This window comes from Balaenoptera musculus, chromosome 7 (genome assembly GCF_009873245.2).
Source record: "Balaenoptera musculus isolate JJ_BM4_2016_0621 chromosome 7, mBalMus1.pri.v3, whole genome shotgun sequence".
Lineage (NCBI taxonomy): Eukaryota > Metazoa > Chordata > Mammalia > Artiodactyla > Balaenopteridae > Balaenoptera > Balaenoptera musculus.
This window is the reverse complement of record NC_045791.1, coordinates 22,754,423-22,772,282: the sequence shown is the minus strand read 5'-3', so window position 1 is coordinate 22,772,282 and position 17,860 is coordinate 22,754,423. Positions and strand designations below refer to the sequence as shown.

At 35.7% G+C, this 17,860-nt stretch overlaps 1 protein-coding gene across 5 annotated transcripts in view; it reads right to left on the bottom strand.

Annotated features, from left to right (window-relative positions):
• SPOPL (speckle type BTB/POZ protein like) overlaps positions 1-17,860 on the bottom strand; it is a 74,634-nt gene that overhangs the window by 43,851 nt on the left and 12,923 nt on the right. For 3 of the 5 annotated variants that reach the window (XR_005020648.1, XR_005020647.1, XM_036858340.1), the window contains exon 2: positions 3,985-4,016. The exons of the other annotated variants lie outside the window; for them this stretch is intronic. The gene's annotated coding sequence lies outside the window, so the exon portion shown is untranslated. The remainder of the gene's footprint in view (positions 1-3,984; positions 4,017-17,860) is intronic. 5 annotated transcript variants of the gene reach the window in all.

The following is a 17,860-nucleotide window of genomic DNA, read 5'->3' as shown; positions in this document are numbered from 1 at the left end:
TAATGGAATATATGAATTATCCAACAAAGTTCAGGTTTTTTTTCTTAAAGTCATACTGTCTGAAGAATATTATCGAAATTCTATCCAGTTATAAAATGTGACTAGCATATTTACGAGGTACCTCTTTTGTACTGTCATCTGTAATCAGCGCAAGTCTTCTAGGAGCTATCTTAACCAAATGTGATGTTAATCATAACATTTTTGTGTATTAATTCTTCAACTAACAAAATGTAAATCACGCTGCAACTGTGAAATACTACCATATTTATCCTAAAAGTTATCGAACTGCTTCATGAAGTTATAACTGAAAATACTGTCTGAGGTCAAGGCAATTTTATATATATCGACTATAATTACATAATGAAATAAGTTAGTATGTAATTTAATATATAATAATATATAATGTTCAACAGTTTTGCTAAGACTTATCAGGAAGAATAAAGATAATAAAATAATAACAATACATGTATCATAAGCTTATGATAAGCTTATGTATCATAAGCTTCTTAAATCTCTTTAAATTAAGCATATGGGGACTTCCCTGGTGGCGCAGTGGTAAAGAATCCACCTGCCAATGCAGGGGACACGGGTTTGATCTCTGGTCCGGGAAGATCCCACATGCCGTGGAGCAACTAAGCCCATGCGCTACAACTCCTGAGCGAGCACTCTAGAGCCTGTGCCACAACTACTGAGCCCACGTGCCACAACTACTGAAGCCCATGTGCCTAGAGCCCACGCTCCACAACAAAACAAGCCACTGCAATGAGAAGCCTGCGCACCGCAACAGAGTAGCCCCCCCTCGCCACAACTAGAGAAAGCCCACGTGCAGCAACGAAGACCCAACGCAGCCAAAATAAGTAAATAAATAAATGTCCCTTAAAAAAAAAAAAAGCATATGATGACTTCATGGAAGTGCAATAAACATTTATTATATGCTTAGATATATCGTGCACACTAATGGACCCTGAAGTACTACAAAGATGAATAATATATATAGTCCCTGCTTTGGGGAAGACTATAATATAGTAGGAGAGATAGATACATTCTAGATTACTTTCAATATGGTAATATGATAGAGGAATGTACCAGAGTAATAATGAAGCACTTTCAGGACAGGAAGGATGTCCTGAAGATGGTCCCTGGGCTGGATTCTAAAGGAAGCAAATTATAGGGAGATCACAAACTGCAGCACAGATCTTAATAGCAAGGGTTCTATACGGAGACCAATGTGAATCATTGTTTTGTCATGAATTCTGTAATCTTTTAGATACTGGGCCTTTCCTTTGCCTATTAAAAGATTATAGTACCTCATTTCCCTATGGTTGGTGAGTGGATAACATGAAATTTTATATATATATTTATATATATATATATATATATATATATATATATATATATAAATATAAATAATCAAATAAAGTGCTTACACTTAGCACAATGTGATTATTAGAATAGACACATAGCAAGGAAAACTTCACAGGTAACATCTGAAGACAAATAATTTGGGCAGTGGTGGTAAGGCTGGTAATAACCAAGATAATTAATGTATACAAAAAGAGTACTTAGAGGCTATCATGGAGTCTCCCGCTTCTGAGTATGATGAAATCGCTGGCAAGTGAACTAAGTTCTGCTGTGCAGAAAAACCTGGATAAAAATAAAGTAACTATCTGTTTAAAGGCATTTAGAGCTACTCAAGCAATCAGGACAGTGGGTTCCAAGATTCCAGAGAAGAGGGAATAATCGAAAGGTAAGCTGATAGACTACAAATATCTTTTCTCTAAGAGCGTTCGCTGATTCTAGCCACAATGTAGAGTGAGAATCCAGGCTTTGTTTTGTCCAAGCTGAGGGCTGCTGCCAAGAAGCAGAAATATCAGGAATGATTTTGTTGGCCCCATGGGGTAGAAGATAAAAGTAGGTATCTGAGGGGCTAAGATCCTGATGAAAAAGTGCCCTGTAAGATTTCTGCTGAATGCTGACCCTGCAAGGAGCAGAAAGCCAAGAAGCCTTCAAAGAGCACAGCAAAGTTTTCAAATATCTCATATTGCTGAGAAGACAAGGATTAGAGTTCAGTGTCTGCAAGAGAGAGGGGCCCAAGTAAGAACACCAGGCTCTTATTTGGAAGGCTTGGAAAGCTAAGCTACAGGAGAAGAACAAACCATACGTACAAACTGCCTTAATTTGGTCTTGATTGATGTCAGTACCTGACTAGCTCAAAGTTATCAGCCCCTCTGCTTTATATCTAAGAGGGGAAAGGATGAACACTCTATGAAAGAAGATATCATCTGGAACCTTTACAATTTTCATAATGGCTAGTAATTAATTAATACTGCAAGCTGCCAAAAGACAGATAAACATGACCTAAAACTAGGAGGAAAAAAACCAGGCAACTGACACAGATGCATAGAACCTTCAGACATTCAGAAGTCAGAAGACAAAATTTTCAGAATAACTGTGAATAATATGTTGTAGAACAGAGGAAAAGATGGGGAAAACTAGATGAAAAAGAGTTTTATCAAGAATTTAAGTCCTGGGCTTCCCTGGTGGCGCAGTGGTTGAGAATCTGCCTGCCAATGCAGGGGACACGGGTTCGAGCCCTGGTCTGGGAAGATCCCACATGCCGCAGAGCGGCTGGGCCCATGAGCCACAACTACTGAGCCTCCGTGCCTGGAGCAAGAGAAGCCGCGATAGTGAGAGACCCGCGCACCGCGATGAAGAGTGGCCCCCGCTCGCCGCCAACTAGAGAAAGCCCTCGCACAGAAACGAAGACCCAACACAGCCCAAAATAAATAAATAAATAAATAAATTTATTAAAAAAAAAAAAGAATTTAAGTCCTTAAGAAAGAATCAAGTGGAAACCCTAGAACTAAAAAACAATTGAAATTAACAACTTAATATGTAAGTTTAACAGCAAAAGATAGGAAAAGAAATCTTTTTAAAAGGTCAATAAAAGACATTTGTACTGAAGCAGAAAAAAAATATGGAAAATGAAAAAAGAACCTAGGACAAATGTGACACACAGTGAAAGTCTAACGTATGTGAGTGAAGTTGCAACATTTGAAAATATAACTGAGAACTTTCCAAAATTCATCAATAAAACAAAAACTGTAATGTCTGGTGGGGCTTAAATATATGTACAATTAAAATGCATGACAACAATAATGTAAAAGGCATGGGGGGGGTAAATGTAATAAAAAGCGTTCTTAACAAACAAAAAAAGTGTTCTAAGATTCTAGCATTCTTGGGGAAGTGGCAATATAACTCAATGAAACACTGTAATCACTAGGGTAACCACTAAAAGAAAAATGAGACAGCATAACAAATTATAATAGATAAACAAAAAAAGGAGAGGGAAATACAGAAAATAGTAAGATGGTAGATGATATAAATATATAAAAGATTATCTATATTTAGATAGGCTATATACTCCCATTATCAGACTGGGTTAAGTAAACAAATCCCAAAGACAGAACAACTAAGTGCAGTGTCAGATCTTGGAATAGTAAAAAAAAAAAAAAAAAAATAGTAGTAGGAAAATTGGTAAAAATCTGATTCAAGTCTTCATTTAACAGTATTATACCAATGTTAATTTCTTGGTTTCAGTAAGTTTAATAGTGTTATATTATTTAATATAGGTGTTACATTTAATTACTATTTAATATGGGTTTTAATATGGTATTAACATTATGGGAAGCTGTATAAGGGGAAAAAAATGCAACTACAGCTGACCCTTGAACAACATGGGTTTGAACCCTGTGGGTCCACTTATATGCCAATTTTTTCAATAAATACTACAGTACTGTATGAGGGGCAATTGGTTGAATCCTCAGATTCAGAACGGTAGATACAAAGGAACTACAGATATGGAGGCCAACTATAAAGTTATATGCAAATTTTCAATTGCATGGGGGGTTGGTGCCCCTAACCCCCACTTTGTTCAGGGGTCAACTGTATTTAAGTTTGGAGAAGACTTAAATATAGGCATACCTCAGAGATACTGCAGGTTCAGTTCCAGACCCCTGAAATAAAGTGAATAATGCAGTAAAGTGACTCACATGAATTTTTTTATTTCCCAGTGCATATACAAGTTATGTTTACACTATACTATAGTTTACTAAGTGTGCAGTAGCATTATGTCTAAAAAAATGTACATAAATTAAAAAATATTTTCTTGCTAAAAATGCTGACCATCATCTGACAACACAGCATTGCCACAAACCTTCAATTTGTAAAGACACATTATCTGTGAAGCACAATAAAGCAAAATGCAATAAAATTGTGCCTGTATAAGGGTAAAAGAAAGGTTTAGGTTACAAATAATGAGAAAATATATAGCTGACAAATCCTATCCAAAACAAAGCAGGTACAGCTATATTAGCTAAATTTAAAATTTAAAAGAAATTTTAAAGCAAGAAGCACTCAGAGACATAAAAAGGAAAATAATAAAATGAGAAAAAAGGTCAATCATAGAAACATAATACTAAACGTGTCTGTATGCAATAGGATGATTCCAAAAATCACAGTGGGAGACTTTAATTCACTTCTCTCAGTAAGTTAAGGAACAATCTTAATGACATATATAGGTAAATATACATACCCATATTCACATATATATATGAGGGGCCAGAGGGAGGGAGAGAGGCAGGAGTTGAGGGGAGAGATATGGCACCCAACAGCAAAAGAATGCAAATTATTTTCAATGGCACAGAAATCATTTGCCAAAACTGACCATATTACTGCAAGATAAAGAAAGCCTTACAAACAAATACTGGTCATTGAAATCATTCAGAGTATAAACCTTAATCACAGTGGGATTAAGTTAAAAATCAATAAGCAAAAAGATAAGTAGAAAATACTTAATCTCCAAAAATTAAATAATAGCTTTCTAAATCTATGGGTGAAAAAAGAAATCACAATGAGAATTAGAAAACATTTTGAACTGAATATTAAAGATAAGAAATTTCCAAACTTGTAAGATGTAGTTATATCAATGCTTAGGAAATTTATACCTTTCATGCATATATCAGATAAGGAAGGCTGAAAATCAATGACAAGCTTCCATCTAAGGAAGCTAGAAAAGAGTACATCAAACCCAAAGAAAGTAGAAGAAATAATAAAAGTATGAGCAGAAAGCAATGACTAGGAAAAAAAATGTACAACAGACAACAGAAAAAAATGCAAAGCCAAATGCTTTGTATTATTTTTGAAAAAAATAATAAAATCGATAGCTTTAGACTAATCAAGGGAAACGAGAGAGGACACAAATTTACAACACCTAAAATGATGCTGTGAAGGATAATGAGGCTATCATGAAAACGTTACACCAACTTAATTGATAATTTAAGTAAAATGAGAAAATTACCTGAAAAAAATCACTTTCCAAAACTGACATACAATATGAAAGAGAAAATTATAAAGTCCTATTTTTATTAAACTTTATTAAAAACCCTCCCACAAGGAAAACTTATAGGAATGGTTTCACTGCACAAGCTCTTCCACAAAATGGAAAACAAAAACAAACTTCCCAGCTTGTCTGATGAAACCAGTGTAACTTTTACACCAAAACCTGTCAAGCACATTACAAGAAGGAAAGATATAGGAAAGTCTGTCTCGTGAACATACATATAAAAATCCTAAGCAAACTAATAGCAAGTCAAACCTAGGATTGCATAAAAAGTATATTTCATGACCAATGAAGTTTTAGTTGAGTAATGCAAGGGTGATTAACATCAGAATCTATTAGTTTTTTCTATTAACCAAAAAAGGGGGAAAACAGATCACCCTGACAGATGCAGAAAAAGCATTTGATAAAATTTAATACCCATTTGGGATAAAAACTCTTTAAAAAACTGCAAATAAAAGAGAACTTCCAAAAAAAAAGAACTTCTTTAATTTTACAAAAAGTATCTTAAAACTCATACCCACACCCCTACAGTAAGAGTTCCAGGTGAGATGAGACAAGAAAGACCACTATCAGCCTTTCACTCAACACTGCACTTGAAGTCCCAGGCAGTACCTTAAAGCAGGAAAAAAATAAAGGCATAAGAATTGGAAAAGAAAAAAGAAAATAATCATCATTCCCAGATAACACACATGATTGTGTACAAACTAACAGAATTAACAAGGAATTTTGCACAAGTTGCTGTATAACATATAAAAATCTATTGTATTTCTATATGTTAGCAACAATTAGAAAATAGAATATTTAAAAGATACCATTTATAATATAATTTAAAAATCCACTTTTCCTAGAAGTAAATCTAATGAAAGATGCTCACAAACTCTATACTGAAAACTACAAAATGGTACTGAGAGAAAAGTAAAAAGAAATATGCCACGGTTCATGAAATGTAAAATAAATCTTATAAAGAATTCTCCCCAGACTGACATATAAATTCAGTGCAATCACTATCAAAATCACAATTTTGCTTTTTGTGGAAATTGATAGATGAATTCTAAAATTTATATGGATATGCAAAAGCATTCTGGAAGAACAACAAAGCTAAAGGACTATAAGTACGTCAAGTGTATGACATCAAGACTTAAGTATAAAAAATAAGTATAAAATTTCAAGACTTAAAATATAGCTATTAAAATTAAGACAGAGTGGTACTGGTGAAAAAATTAAGAGAAACTGACCAATGGAAGAAAACAGAATCTGGAAACAGATGTACACATATTGAGCACATTTATGACAAATAATGAAATGCAGTACAGAAATGATGGTCTTTATGGTCCTGGGTCAAATGGACGGTCATATAGAAAAATAAAATCTTGACTCCTACCTCACATCATATACAATGATCAATTCCAGATATAGTTCAGATATAAATATGAAAGTAAAGCAATAAAACTTGGGGTGGCAGGGAATGGGAGAATATCTTTACAACTCTGGGGTAGGCAAGTATTTCTTAAGCAGGACACAGGGTAGAAAAAGATATCTGCAATACAGGGATCTGATACAGGGCTTATATCCAGAGTATACAGAGAATTCCTATAAATTATTATAAAAAATGCAGGGAATTGAACAGAAAAATTGGCCAAAGACTTAAATACTGCATAAAAAGTAAAAAAAAAAAAAAAAAAAAGATATCCAAAAGGTCAGTCAACATATGAAAAGGTGTTCAACTTCATTAGTCATCAGACAAATATATTAAGACAACAGTGTGATAACCACTACTCACACAACAGGATGGCTAAAATTAAAATTAAAAAAGACAATACATGTTGCCAGAGGGGAGAAATGCATCTCTAAAATTACACTGATGGTGAAAGTATAAATTAGTCTAGCCACTTTGGAAAACTGTTTGCAATATCTATTAAAGCCAAACAATTGAATACCTTGAAACCCATCAATTCCACTCCTGGGTATACAGCCAGAAGCATACATTCATATGTTCTTCAAAATATGTGTACAAGATTGTTCATTGATGGGCTCTAGATATAAATATAAAAATAAAGCAGTAAAGCTCTTGTGATTGTCAAAAACTGAAAACTACCCAATTATTCCTAAGTAATAGAATGGATAAACTATGGTACATTCATATAGTGAAGTATCAGAGAATGAAGTCAGAAGAGCAGAGGTATAAGTGACAAGGTTTTGAGGAATTATGGATATCAAGGTTTGTAGTTTAGAAAACAGACTTAAGTCAATGATAAAGGTGATTCATGTAAGAGACAATAAGAAGCTGCATTTCTGGACAATTTAAGAGTTTGGGGGTAGGAGAGGACATGGAATTATCATCACATTCAAGAAGACCATAAAAATATACATATTTATTATAACTTTACAGAAGTACACACACAGAAAAATGACACAATGAGAAGAGTGTTATTAGCTTCCTGAGTCCAGTCATGCAAAGAACCCTATTACTATTCCAGTAGGTGCTTACTAAGAGGGAACAAAAATCTCTAGCAATTACTGCAAGTATGTTTGCTACTGGTTCCAGCAAGTCACCAACAGACTTCTTCATCCAAGGTTTTCAACTCATGGAACTGAGGAAGTTTTCTCTGCAAATGCATTTTCAGTATTATACAGAGAATCATTGTGAAAATTTATTTTATAGTAATCAACTTCATAGCCAACTTTACAGAAACTTATCTGTTCTATAAGGAAAGAGTTATCTAAAATGTGTAACTTTTTCCTGAATAGAAGCAATCTAACAATATCAAGAATAAATATTTTGTAAAGGCTTTCTATATGCCAGGCCTAAGTGTTTATCTAATTTGATTCCCAGAATAACTCTATGAGGAGAGTAATCGCTGCTTCTGCCAATGTTATAGGGGAGTAAACTAGAGTGCAAAAAGGCTACATAATCTGCCCAGGAATATAATGCTAAAATTTGGCAATGTCTGCCTGCCTGCCTGGATTCAGCCTAAGCTTATAATAAATTCTTAAAGACAACCTTTCTAGCATGTTATTAACAGAAAAAAACAACAAAAACCAAAACAAACAAACAAAGGGGTTTCATACTCTCTTCCAAAGTCATGTGACAGATTATATGGCCTTCTATCAACTTTCTAATTTCTAGATGTCTGGATCAGATATTGTACCCAAGATGGAACTTTGAAAGCAGTACATAGTTCAAGGCGGTCAAGTGAGCACATTTATCTGTCCTTTTTATTTCCCAACATACCAACGAGATGAAAACAAATTTTTGCAAAAGAATGAAGTCATAACAGGGCTGGAAAGTACAAAAGGATGATATTGGTGGATCAGATATTTTGAGAAATTTAAGGCAGATAAATGGGAACAAATTAGCAGAGAAATCAATTAGATAGGAACAAGTCAGCAGAGAAACTTAAAGGAGAAAATCACAACAGACAACTGGGAAAAGGTCCAAAACTGTAAAATAAAACAAAATAAAACAAAATAACCCTGGTAGAAATGGAAACAATGCAGGGGACAGAATGGTACACTTAAATAAAACAGGAATAAGCTGCTTTGAACAAGTGGTCAGAAAACAAGAATTCTTGTTAATTAAAAATATAAATGGGGGACTTCTCTGGTGGTCCAGTGGTTAAGAATCCGCCTTCCAACGCAGGGGATGCAGGTTCAATCCCTGGTCAGGGAACTAAGATCCCACATGCTGCGGGGCAACTAAGCCCACGTGCCACAACTAGAGAGCCCAAGCGTCCCAACTACTGAGCCCACACGCTGTGGAGCCCGCGTGCCACAACTAGAGAGAAGCCTGCACACTGCAACGAAGAGCCCGTGTGCCGCAACTAAGACCTGACGCAGCCAAAAATAATAAATATTAAAAAATATATATATATATAAATGATAATTCCAATGGGTAAGATAAACAATAAAATGTTTATAATTAATGGAGAATAAAAGATAAAGACTACTTTTGAAGACACAAACTAAATACACAAAGAATATAGGAAATAAGAGAAGTTAGGGACCTGGAGGTCAGACAGAAGAGATCCAATATTCCAACAGGAGAGCCATTAAATGCTCCTGAAGGGGATTAAGACAGAAATAACAGAGCTATATCAAGAGAAAAAAACAGACTATTTCCACGATCTGAAGGAAGACACAAGTTCCCAGTCAGGCCTCACCAAGTACCAAGAATACTTACTGAAAAAAGATCTATACCTAGGCACATCCTGGCAAAATTTCAAAGTTCCACCAAAAAAGAGAAAATCCTAAAACTTCTCACGTTATCTACAAAGGAACCAGTCACACTGAAACCTAAATGCTGTTAAGATATAAGGAGAAATGCTTCTAAGGTTTTTAAGAAAAATTTTGAATTTAGAATTTCATACTCAAAATTCTTCAGGAATGCAAGCTGAAGAAAGGACATTTTCAGACAGCAAATACTTGAAAAGTCTGCCATTCTATATTGAAAATTACTCAATGAACCCAATGAACTCCAAACTTTTTTGTATGACATGCCTTTATGAGTAAAAAACCATTTGCTCTCAGCATGCATGTCTATTTATAAATTAACATATTATTATACTAATATATTTATGTATATTATAAAGCATATCAAAATTAAAATTTAAAATAATCAGATAAAATTAAATAATTTAATTTTTAATATATTCTGACACCCCCCCAAATTATCTTGTGTAACCCGTTTATGTGGATGCTTCGTTTTGAAGCCCACAGCTCTAACCAAATGAAAATGAACCCTAAAGAAAGAAACCATGGGCTTGAAAAAACAACAGAATTGAACAGGTCTCAGTAGAGAAGGAAACTAAAAAAGAAACTAGGAGAATTCACTACAATTTGACACTTAGAAAATTTTCCATTGGTAAAGTTTTTATGTACATAGGATTACATTTCATTTTCTGTGAGGCCACCCTACTTTGTTCTATAGTAAGTATTTATATAATCACATTATAAATATTTCCAGGTTTAAAATTTTTAGAATTGGTCTGCAAATAAAGCAAAAAAGAAATTAAAATGCAAACACCTTGATGATGTAGCCTTAACAACGAATAATAATTGGGAGATTGACGGAGTGAGGAGAGAAATAAGACTATCATTCACAGAGGTAGGCAATACTGTCTAGAACTAAAAGCAGGCACAATTTACAGTGGGAAGTGGAACTGGGGGTGGGAAGGTGACTTCCTCTTCTTTTTACTCTTATGTAATACGAATCGCAATATAATTACGACTTCTATTTTTAAGAAGCATTATAAGCAGGAGGGAAAGCAGTACATAACACAGTATGCCCATTTAGAAAACTGAAATTGGTTACTGATGGCCATAGTCAGCTCCCATTAAATACACCTACCACCTCCATCACCCTCCGTTCATTTACTGCCTTTTACTACTGAGTTTTATGTGCACAGAACAGCTGTGTTTTAACCTAAACTATGATCTTCTTGAAGGTTTTTCTGTTTTATTCATTTCTGCAATGCAAAGCCTAGCACAATGCTCAGTGTTTATTTTTTAAAAAGAGGGAGGGGGAGGCTTCCCTGGTGGCGCAGTGGTTGAGAATCTGCCTGCCAATGCACGGGACACGGGTTCGAGCCCTGGTCTGGGAAGATCCCACATGCCGCGGAGCAACTAGGCCCGTGAGCCACAGCTACTGAGCCTGCGCGTCTGGAGCCTGTGCTCCGCAACAAGAGAGGCCGCGATAGTGAGAGGCCCGCGCACCGCGATGAGGAGTGGCCACCGCTTGCCGCCACTGGAGAGGGCCCTTGCACAGAAACGAAGACCCAACACAGCCATAAATAAAATAAATAAATAAAAAATAAAAATAAAGGAATTCCTTTAAAAAAAAAAGTAAAACAAATATCCTTCTTTAAAAAAAAAAAAAAAGAGGGAGGGGACTAATTAAATGGTCTGAGGAAAATAATGGAGAAAAGCCATCTTGTAGTTCCAATCACTTAAAACCAGTTTATCTCAAGTTTATTAAAGTTCACTAAAATGCATATAACAGGGAGAGAAAGGCTCCTCTTCGAAACAGAAACAGCTGTGACTCTCAGGAGAGTGAGTCAACTCAGTGGCAGCACATCTAAACAGGTCCTAGTAAAAATCTTAGGGGGCAGGAACAGGGGCTGATGAAGGATATAGCAATGGAAATACTCTGAACCCTCAAGAAAAAAAATGGCTGGGGGTGGGAAGACCATTCCTCCTTCCTGACTATATATATATCTATAGAAGAGGAAAGCCAAAAGAGCTGGAGTGGGGAGCGGACGGGTACTCAGGAGTCACGGCTTATGATGAAATTACCCAGGGCGTGTGCGTGCGCATGCGCGCACGCACACGTTGCTCAAATACTTCCATTTACCTTATAGTCTCTTACTGGGGCCCTTAATTTTTTCCTACTTTGGTTATTGAGAGGCCTAAGTGAAATAGCAGTTTTACAGTTTGAACTCTCTGCCCAAAATAAAAGGTGACTTTTCTTTAAAACTTGGTAATTTGACATTTTTGTAAATCAAAAGCAGGAGACTATGGGTAATTTTATATGGTCCAACCAAGTAGTGCCAGCCTCTAAGTGATTACAAATGGTAGACTCACAGGTTTATATTTTTCTAGGGCAGTGATTCTCAAATTTAACTGTGCATTAGAATCACCTGGAAGCCTTGTGAAACCAGAATACTGAGCCCCAACCCTAGGATGAATGATTCAGTGGGTCTTGGTCAGGCCCCAGAATTTGTATTTCTAACAAGTCTCAGATGGTGCTGATGCTGCTCGTCTAGGGATCTCACACTGAGAATCACATTTCTAGTGTGAGGATTAGACCAGAAAGCTATTATTACCAATAATACAAAAATCTCATCATCCCTGCTGCAGCTATCCATCTGTCCTCTACCTATGACTAAGTCTTCCGTTTTACCTGAGTATTATCCTGAGAGGTAGACCTCTGGGCTAGTTTTCAACTTCTTTGTTTCAGGATCTTATTCCAGTGTTATGGAATCTGTTTTGAAATCTACAACATCCTCTAACACTGATAGTAAGGAGGTAGTTCTAATAACATATATATGGAAACTTTATTAGTATAGGCAAAATACAGACATTTTAAGATGAACTCTTTCTCTATTTGATAAATCCTAAAAGCCATTAATACGTGTTGGTGAAGGTTTGCACACAAGCAGGGATTTAAAGCCTCTGCTTACTGTTGCCTTGTCATTCAACGCCAAGGTTCTCCCTTAAAAAAAAGAACAAAAAACTGAAAGTCAACTCCCGTGTACACACACTGTAACCCCCAAAAATCACTCCATTTCTGTCACTTTAATGTATTTTTTTAAAAAAAGGATTAAAACTAAAAGTCATTTAACATTTCTTGACATAGACGCAATGTCATTTTTCTTAACAAAGGTAAAAATGGAAAAAAGCCCTGGGGTCCACGTGTTGAGAGACCTGGATTCTATCCCTGGCCTTTTTTTTTTATCTTTTTTTTTTTTTTAAGAAATTCACGTTCTTTTATTTATTTATTTATTTATTTATTTATTTATTTATTTATTTATTTATTTATTTATGATTGTGTTGAGTCTTCGTTTCTGTGCGAGGGCTTTCTCTAGTTGCGGCAAGTGGGGACTACTCTTCATCGCGGTGCGCGGGCCTCTCACCATCGCGGCCTCTCTTGTTGCGGAGCACAGGCTCCAGACGCGCAGGCTCAGCAATTGTGGCTCACGGGCCCAGTCGCTCCGTGTCCCTGGCCCTTTTTGGTTTCAGAACACATGCCCTTTTGCACATCACTGAGCTGTTGGCTAAACAAAGCATTCAGGGCAAGAATCACTAAATCCTATCCAGTTCTAACATAAGCTTATACAGTACGACTCATACACTGTAGACTAAGATGTACTTGATATCACTACATGATTTCCTCATAGTGCAATGAACTTCTTGGGAAAAAAAAAATCGACTACAGATCACTTCAGAACCTGATTGCGTTTCCTGTAGCATTTCATATTAAGGACAGTCTGGCTCTTTGGCAACCATTTAAAAAAAAAATCATTTAAAAACAACTAGATTTATATGTCATGCTAGTTGCTACAAGTTCAATTGTTTTCACATTACTTGTGTAATGACATATACAAGGCACAATAAGAAAATTATAAGCCTATCTGCATCTATATTAATAGTCATATCCCCTTAAAATGTATGAAGCAAATATTTCACTTTCTAAAAGGAGGCTATTTCCAGAGGAGGGTGAAGGAAAAAATACAAGTAAAAGGAGGCTATTTCCAGAAATCTTATAAAGACAGTATTGGGATTTTAAAAAATCAGCCTTATTTAAATACTTACCATGGCAGTTTATGACTACGGTCATTAAACTTCATGAGGTAAGATTTTAAATTATAGTAATATATAAACTGTGAACCAAAACAGGGCAAGACCAGCAGTCAGGAGACTACTCACTATGGCCAAGCTGCAAGACCCCACCCCACCCCCCATTCCTTTGTTTTTTTTTACTCATTCATTTGTTCCTTTATAGTCTCTCTCTCTCTTATTCACTGACCTGTTTGAGTATCTTGGGAGGTTCTACACTTAGCTAAACCCTGTGGACACAAGGAAGGATGGCATTATTTGAACTAGATCTCAGGGGTCCCTTCAGGTAGAATCTTTATTCAAGATCTAATTTATAAATTATAGCAACAGACTCTTTATCAAACACAAGAGGAGTAAGTTATCTCAATCAACAAACAATAAGATAACTTAACCTTATTCCTTCTTTAAGCACCAACAGTGTTTTAATCTGTTGATCTCGACTGCCATTTCTTCTGTAAAATGTTTACTAACCAACCGTTTATGTTTACTCCCATACCATTTTCTTCAGTAAAATGAATTACTCCTTAGGTACCCAAGCACTTTCATAACCAATGCCTCTCATATAGAATTAATCAACTTTATTGTAATTATTAGTACAATAATCTGTAAGATTTTACTTCACACTTTAGAATTTTACTCCTATACATATTATCTCATTTGATCCTCTAAACAACCCTGTGAAGTAGTTACTTCTATTTTACAGACAGGGAAACTGAAACAGAAGCAATATGATCTAAGGTCATAGAGTTTTAAAAAAAACCAAAAAGACAAAAAAAAAATTCAGAAATTGAATCCAGGATTTTTTGGTTGTTTTTTTTTTTTTTTCCACTTTTTGGCCATGCCCCACAGCGTGTGGGACCTTAGTGCCCTGACCAGGGATTGAACCTGCGCCCCCTGCACTGGAAGCACGGAGTCTTAACCATGGGACCACCAGGGAAGTCCGTGAATCCAGGATTTTTAACTGAAAATACTATGGTTTTTTTTCAATTCATCAAATATGCTGAACTCCTTGAGATTATATTTTCATTTTTACGTACTGCCTAGTGTATACGATGGCAGATACTAAGCAAAGACATAGTGACTAGATTTGAAGTCAACTACTGGAAAGGTATTACATATTTACTAGACAATACAAAATTTATTGCTTCCTAAAAAACAAAGTACCAGATATAATTTAGTATTACAGAATGATCCATGGAACACCATCAGGGTTAAGAATTTGGTTTCTGAATTTAGAGTTAGATGCAGATCCTGAAGCTGTGTAAGCTCTCTGGGCCTCAGTTTTGTTTGTAAAATGGGAATAATAAATGGTAATTATCTCAAATGACTGGTGTACTGAATGGGAGTGTATAGAAGACGCCTAGTATAGTGTCTGGTACATAGAAAGCACTCAATAAATTAGTTTAATGTGTATGAGTATTAATATGAAACTAAAAAGTAGAACTAGTTTACAAAACAGTAATAATCTCATGAACTATGAAGAAGAACAGAGTTAAATTTGCCTAAGTATGTTTTTGAGGTTTTGTTTTTACTTTTTCAACCTTTATCACTAGGCTCTCCATGAGCTATTTACATGAGCTATGAACACTACTGCTCTCACGCTGCTGCTCTCACACTGCTTATCTCTAACTTCCATCTCCCTTTTAATGCAAGTAATGTGGAGGTGTAGTTGTAAAAAGATAGACTAACATCCAAAGTGTCTCTCAGGAATTGTGTAAACTTCTAGAGAACTTCCTGGAGTAATGGAAATGATCTGTCTCTTGACTGGGCTGTTGTTACACAGGTGAACGTATCTGTCAAAACTCATTGAAATGTACACAAAAGAAAAGATGTGTATATGAAACAATGCAAGTTAAAAAAAAACACAAGTTTTTTTAGGTTTTATAACCCTTGAACAAGTTACTTTCCCTTTTTGGCCCTTAGCTTTCTCATCTTCAGAAAGGGAATAATTTCTCATACAGAAAGAATATAGTGAGTGTTAAAGGAGATAAGGTCTATAAAGTACTTAGTTTCTGCACAGTTAGTTGCCAATTCTGGATACACTTAACATTAACCCTAGGCATTTTTCAGATTTATTTGAGTCCTAAAACATTCCTCCAAAATAAAACCTATATTCTCTCCCTGTCCCTTCTCCTACTCTTCCCCTCATCTCTTTTACTTTAGGAAAATATGAGTAAACATTTGATTAAAGCTTTTGCCTCCATAGTTTTTTTTTTAACAAATCATAATAGTCTTTTGCCTTCATATTTCTCTTCCTTCTCATTTAATTATAGTCAAAAAAGTGAGAATTCCCTGGGGGTCTAGTAATTAAGACTCTGCGCTTTCACTGCCGAGGGCCTGGGTTCGATCCCTGGTCAGGGAACTAAGATCCCGCAAACCACCCGGTGCTGCCAAAAACAAAACCAAGTAACAATTCCTGTTACTAGTTTTCAAATCACTTTTTAAAAGTGTCTAAGCAATGTTCTTTGTTCTAGAATTCCAGGACAGACACTGGAACAATTTCACATTCATCTAGCATTTACTGAGCAAACATTTATTAAGAACCTAAATCGGTCAGGCACTGGAGAAACAAAGATAAGGTCAGAGAGGCTAAAATCATATCCTTTTCTTACACCTGTGAAGGATCTATTGGGTTGGCCAAAAAGTTCCTTTGGTTTTTAAGTAAAAATAAAAGACACGTTTTTCATTTTCACTAAGAACTTTACTGAACTTAACGTATTCATCATTCTTCCCAAAACTTATCTTTTTGAGCAAAGAACTGTTCCAGGTGCCTTTTACAGTCTTCCAGGGAATTGAAATTTTTTCCATTAAGAGAATTTTGTAAAGACCGAAATAAATGGAAATCCGAAGGTGCAATGTCTGGTGAATACGGTGGATGATCAGAACTTCTCAGTGAAGCTGAAACAGTTTTTGCCTGGTCATCAAAGAAACGTGCGGTCTTGCATTACCCTGATGGAAGATTATGTGTTTTCTGTTGACTAATTCCGGACACTTTTCGTTGAGAGATGCTTTCAGTTGGTCTAATTGGGGTTCAGTGGAACTTACTACCTAGGATAGCTTGACCAACTACGAAAATAAACTTGAATATATTATTTTAATAACAGAACTTGTTGGAATTAATCATTTAGTTTTCTGGAAGGAGCTCAAAATAGAGGACTCCCTTCCAATCCCACCATATACACAACATCACCTTCTTTGGATAAAGACCGGCTTTTGGTGTGGTTGGTGGTGGTTCACTTTGCTTGCCCCACGATCTCTTCTGTTCCACATTATTGTACAGTATCCACTTTTCATCGCCCGTCACAATTTGTTTTAAAAACGGAACATTTTTGTTACGTTTAAATAGAGAACTGAATGTGGAAATATGGTCAAGAAGGTTTTTTTTCACTTATGTGGAACCCAAACATTAAAGCAATTCACATATCCAAGCTGGTGCAAATAATTTTCAATGCTTGATTTGGATATTTTGAGTATGTCAGCTATCTCCCGTGTGGTATAATGTTGATTGTTCTCAATTAATGTCTCAATTTGATCGTTATCAACTTCAACTGGTCTACCCAACTGTGGAGCATTGTCCGCAAGAAATCTCCAGCATGAAACTTCACAAACCACTTTTGGCACGTTTGATCAGTCATAGCACCTTTTCCATACACTGCACAAATCTGTTTTTGCATTTCAGTTGTGTTTTTACCTTTCTTGAACTAATAAAGCATACTATGCCGAAAATGTTGTTTTTCTTCCATCTTCAATATTAAAATGGCTACACAAAAATTCACCAATTTGGTAAGTTTTTTTTAATGCACGCTGATATGACAGCTGTCACAATACAATCTAACAAAATTGTTTCGAATGAACTTAAAGACAACTAAGCACCACTTGAGTCATCTTATGGAAAAAAACAAATGAACTTTTTGGCGAACCCCATAGTAAAAGGAGTTGGAAGTAGTTGAAGAGTTCTTCTGACTCACCACTGTTGCTTCCAGACTACTTTTCCAACCTAACAAAAGTGTATGGCAACTGCATGAGTCCATTCTTAAAAAATTCTCTTACATTCTTCTCTCTTGCAATCACCTACTCACCTCTCTGAGTTAGACTCCTTTATGGAGGACTTCAACCACTGTCTCC